Raw genomic sequence first — 6,000 nt, 5'->3', positions numbered from 1 at the left:
ACGTGTTGAACTGAAGGGTTTGTTTCAGTGCAGTGATACTCTATAAGTCAATAACACTTAGAGTCATAGAGATGTACAGCATGGAAACAGACCCTACCGTTCAACCTGTCTATGCTGACCAGATATCCCAACCCAAACTAGTCCCACTTGCCAGCACCGGCCCATATCCCTCCAAACCCTTCCTCTTCATATTCCTATTTAAATGCCTCGTAAATGTTGCAATTGTACCAGGCTCCACCCCATCTACTGGCAGCTCATTCCGTACCCGTACCACCCTGTGTGTGAAAAAGTTGCCCCTTAGGTCTCTTTTATATCTTTCCCCTCTCACGCTAAATCTATGCCCTCTAGTTCTGGATTCACCGACCCCAGGGAAAAGACTTTGCCTCTTTACCCTATCCATGTCCTTCATAATTTTGTAAACCTCTTATGAGCGAAACTTGACCTTTTTGGTGATAATCTTCCCACTGGATTTGTTTTAATGCACCCAGTTTCCGGAGCTTTTTGATGGGTAAAAGTGGCACAAATCCACTAGATCTTGTGGAAGCAGTGCATTTGTCAAATACTTTCATCTGTCCATCTTCCACAAGGCACAATTTAGCAGTGTAATAGAATACTCTCCCACCAGCTTGGATCGGTGCAGCTTCAACATCATTGAAAAAAACCTGATACCATCCAGGACAAAGTAACCTGGTAGATTGGCACCATATTCACATACATCCACTCCCTCTGCTCCACTGTTCAGAACCAGTAGTGTGTACTATCTACAAGACACACCGCAGAAATTCAGCAAAGAACCTCAGAAAATACCTTCCAAACTAACAACCACTTCCAGCTAGAAGAATCAGGACAAAAGCTACTTGGGAAACACTATCTCTTGCAAGTATCACTCCAAGCCATTCATCATATTGACTTGGAAATATATTGCTGTTCCTTCAGTGTTGCTGGGTCTAAGTCCCGGAATTCCCTCCCTAAGGGCATTGTAGGTTATCGTGAAGCGTGTGGACCACAGCAGTTCAAAACGGCAGCCCACCACCACCTTCTCAAGGGGAACAAAATGCTGCCAGCCAGCAACTCTCATGTACCACGAATAACTTTTAACAAATGATTGAAACAGAGTGTTGGAATGTGCAAACTAAAAACAAAAATCAATGTTCAGGAGTGACAGGTAGAGGGTATTGACTCGGTCCTTATTTGAGGACAGATAAAGAGCAACATACTGACACTGAACTGGAAATAGAGTTTAGAGGCAAAGACCTGTAGTCTTTCATTCAGTGTATACATTTAAAATCGATTAAAGGTTGGTTCCTGAGATGTACTACAGCAACACACGAGTAGGACGGCTAAGGAGACACATGAGACACTTGATTTCATCTCTTTAATGGCAGCTATATCTCCCACACTCCCATGCGATGGAGAAACCGCTCTTCTGACGGCGGACAGTGCACATGCGCTGAGAGGGAGGTGCTGGTGCGCATGTCTCTGATCGGGATGAGGCGCCGCCCCTCATCGTTCTGATGGATGGCTGACCAATCTTTGGGAAACCCCGGAGAACCGGAAGGAGTCTCGTCATCCGGCCAATCAGAGCCCCCCGTATTGTCTGAATGCGGAAGGTGGACCATGAGCTTCAAAAGCTGCTGCTGCTGCTCCTCTCTCTGAATGAAGATTGAGCTTTAACTCAGACGGCAACTTCCTTCCTCTGTCCAACACCATCCAAATGGTCCAATTTGAAATCTAAATATTGACTTTGCTTTTGTGCACCTCCTGTGCAGCCGTAACCCTGCACGCCTCGCTCGGTCTAAGCGCCGTATGACCTGCATGTCCTTGTTTGCTCGGATCTGACTGTACTGCTCACAAATCGAAACTTTTGACGTAGAACACAGAACAGTACAGCACAGAACAGGCACTTTATCCTACTCTCAGATGAGGCACACCTATCATTGTATTAACTTCCATGTGCCTATCCAAGAGTCGCTTAAAGTTGCAAATATATCTGACTCTACTACCACTGCTAGCAGTGGATTCCATGCACCCACCACTCTGAAGAACTTACTCTGACATCTCCCCCAAACCTTCCTCCAATTACCTTAAAATTATGCCGACTTGTAACAATCATTTCTTCCAATGCTATCCACTCTATCTATGCCTCTCAACATCTTGTATACCTCTATTAAGACACCTCTCATCCTTTTTCACTCCAATGTCCATTTCATACCTTATGCTAATATTTTTTGAAGGACTTCTTCAGAAGGATAATATATTACAAGTGGCAAAGACAGTATACATACACAATATTAAGTCTTTCAACTTGATTACGTTTTAATGAACAGAAGAGCTTATTTATGGTAAAATGGGTAAACTGAACACGCATTTTGAAGGGTGAAGAGTGTGGAATATTTTGAGGTGCATGGTAGAACAGGACTGAATCTGCACAGCTTTGACAAGAGGAGGTCGTGTCTGACAAATCTATTAGGATTCTTTGAGCAGCGAATGAGTAAGTTAGACAAAGGGAGAGCCAGTGGACGAGAGTGATTTGGATTTCCAGAAGGCCTTTGACAAGGTGCAGCACAGGAGGCTGTGAAATAAGACAAGAGTCCCAGGTGTTAGGGGCAAGGTGCTGACATGGATTGAGGATTGGCTGGCAGAAGGCAGAGTGGTGGTATAAAGGGATATTTTTCAGGAGGGGACAAATGGAGTTCCAGAAGGGGTCCATGCTGGAAACACAAAGAGACTTGGAAGTTCCCAGCTCAGGATTCTCAAGGGAGGATTGTACCATTCTGTGGGGAATGGGAAGGATCCTACTATTCATGGGTTGTGGTAGAGGTGGAAGGATTGTACCATTCACATGGGAAGGGGACAATTATACAATTCAGACAGCAAGGGTCATACCATTCATGTCAGATGTGGGGAGGACTGTATCCTGAATGGGTGTGGGAGCGGAAAAGATTGTAATTGTTCATTGCAGAGGTAGCAGTGGGGAGGGTTGTACCATTCACAGGGAGAACTATTTATTTTTATTTTCCAGAATTTCCATGACACAGGACAGATGCCAATTTTACCCACCAGAAATCTCCTGAAATTGGGTGCTCTTAAAAAAAAAATCCAGCCGGAAGATTATCAATGAAGAGGTCTGGTTTTGGTCATAGAGGGATAGATATAGAGTCACACTACACGGAAACAGACCCTTCGGTTCAACTCACCCATGCCGACCAGATGTCTCAATCTGGCCCAGACCCAAGATCCACATTTAGCCCATATCCCTCTAAACCTGAACCCTTCATCCAGATACCTTTTAAAATGAGTAATTGTACCCACTTCCACCACTTCCTCTGACAGCTCATTCCATACAAACATCACCCTCTGCATGAAAATATTTCCCCTTAGGTCCTTTTTAAATATTTCCCCCTCTCACCTTAAACCTATGCCCTCTAGTTTTGGACCTCCCCCCACCCCCTCCCCGAGAAAAGAAGACCTTGGCTATTCACTCTCTCCATGCCCCTCATGAATTTATAAATCAGTATAAGGTCACCCCTCAGGCTCTGACGCTCCAGGGTAAAAAAAAGGACCCAACCTCTCCCGATAACTCAAAACCTCCAGTCCCAGCAACATCCCTGTAAATCTTGTCTGCAGCCTCTCAAGTTTAACAGGGTCCTTCCAAATGAATGGCGACCAGACTTCTGTGCCTTGTTCTAAAAGTGGTCTTACCAATGTCCTGTAAAGCCACGACATGACATCCCAACTCGTTTACTCAATGCTGTGACCCATGAAAATAAGCACTTTCTTCACCACCCTGTCTACCCGCAACTCCACTTTCAAGGATTAACGCCTGCACTCCTGGAGCTATTCATTCAGCAACACTCCACAGGGGTCTACCATTCACTGTATCAGTCTGCCCTGCTTAGTCTTCTCCAATTTTGTTCCATTTGCCCAGACAGGCATGTCTTGTTGACTTTGTTCTGAGCAGTGTGGATGCTTTCTCTCTTTCATACTTCCATTAACACCCATACAATACCTCAATCTCACCTTCACCATCATTAACATTCACCATATGTTTCCCTCGGTCTTACTCCCCCCTCTGTCTATGCCATAAAAACGAGCATTTTCAAGCCCCTTTCAGTTCTGAACGAGAGTGAAATCAGACACGAGACATTAACCAATTCTCTCTCCACACACGTTACCTGATCTGAAGACTTACCCCAGCCCCCACAAGGATAGAAATGTCAGCACCTATTTCTCCAAATGTCATCTTTGATCTGCTCATGACACATTCCTTGGATTTGGAGTGTTCTGATATAGTGTTTAATCAGGATCCATCAAAATCAACATCCAGTCTTGTCTGAGAGGAGAACCAACTCAACTGACCGAACAAGCTGCACAACTCTTCTGTCGGATCTGTAGATGCGACATCCTCTCTCTCTCTCGTTAACATAATAGGATTAGAGAGGCTTGGAGTACCATTCTCTCTAAACACGATTCCTAATCCACTGTTATTCCAGACTTATATGTGTAACATCAAAACCTAAATAGTCACAGCTCCTCAGCTTGATCTCCCACAAACAATAGAATGGTTTCAGCACAGAAGGAACGTGCTCTAATGGAATGATGTCTGTTCTTAAATTCCACGTGAAGGTTATTATTGCATTAATCTGTTATAAATGGTGTCTGATTCAGAGAGGCATCCTTTGTTGAACCCTACGTGAGTTTTCTGATCACAGAATCATACAGTACAGAAAAGGCCATTTGGCCCATCAAGTGTGTATCACCAATATGTTATCACTTACACTAGATTCATAGAGCTGCACAGCATGGAATCAGACCCTTTGGTATCCATAACTAGAAGGCATAGGTTTAAGGTAGATGGGGAAGGGAATCTAAGGTGCAACCTTTTCACACAGAAGGCGATGCATGTATGGAATGAGCTACCAGAGGGAGTGGTGGGATTGGTACAATTACAACATTTCAAAGTCATCTGGATGGATAGATGAATCGAGAGAGATATGGGTCAAATGCTGGCAAATGGGATGAGATTAATTTCAGATATCTGGTCAGCATGGCCAAGTTGGATGGAAAGGTCAGTTTCTGTGCTGTCCAGCACTACGGTGGGGACATAACCCATGTCCACATGCCCCCCTCTACCCTGCCACTTGTTGTGTGGCTCAGAGCCCGGGAACATCGTTGGGTCAACCAGACCCTGACAATTTCCATATAGCTCCGGGCATTTCTCACAAACGCCACTTGGATTGTCAGCCACTGTCAGAAACTTTAGTTTTCCTTTTTGTCCAACGTTCAGCACTGGGCGAGCATTCTCTGTTCCCGTTGTGGGATCGTGTTCAAATAGCAATCAAATTCAGCAACTGGCGAAAATAGCCTCTTTATTCAGCAACCGCAAGTTGCACAAGTTTGAGGTGGTGATGGAATCCTGAAATACTGTCCTTACAGCAGCCTCTTTACACACAGTTCTTACAGAGATTAACACTCCGTCACTATGGTGTCCCATTGTTTTATCTATTGTACACAAACGCTGGCTGCTACTCCTGATAGGATTGAGATTGTCTGTGTGGTCTGCTTGCAGAATTAAGAGGTGTTAGTCCTTTCGTCTTTTAAGTCAGCAAATGTTAGTAAAATTACTCGGCCTGTATGCTCTAAATAAGTTAGACATTGTCCCTGCACTGAATAAATTAATAAAGGATATTAAACTGTTTATCACTGCTGGATTGTGAGATATGTTTAGTATTTGCCAGCGTGAGTTTCATTCATTCCTGCAATTTCATAGAAGCACAGTCTCGATAGTCAGCTTCTTAAAGGGGACAGTGGCTGCGAGTCAGGGAAACGGTTTAATGTATTTATGTATTGATGTATTTATTCAGGTCCCGATAGACGGTTGGCAAGGGTTGATTAATATTGTATTCTTTCATGGAGATAAGATGGCAGGGAGGTATTGTTCTGAAAACATTACTATGTTGACAGTTATTCAGAGGTAGCTTTTGATGCAGAAATAGGCCT

Source organism: Chiloscyllium punctatum, chromosome 36 (genome assembly GCF_047496795.1).
Source record: "Chiloscyllium punctatum isolate Juve2018m chromosome 36, sChiPun1.3, whole genome shotgun sequence".
In the NCBI taxonomy this organism is placed as follows: domain Eukaryota; kingdom Metazoa; phylum Chordata; class Chondrichthyes; order Orectolobiformes; family Hemiscylliidae; genus Chiloscyllium; species Chiloscyllium punctatum.
Note: the sequence above shows the minus strand (reverse complement) of the source record.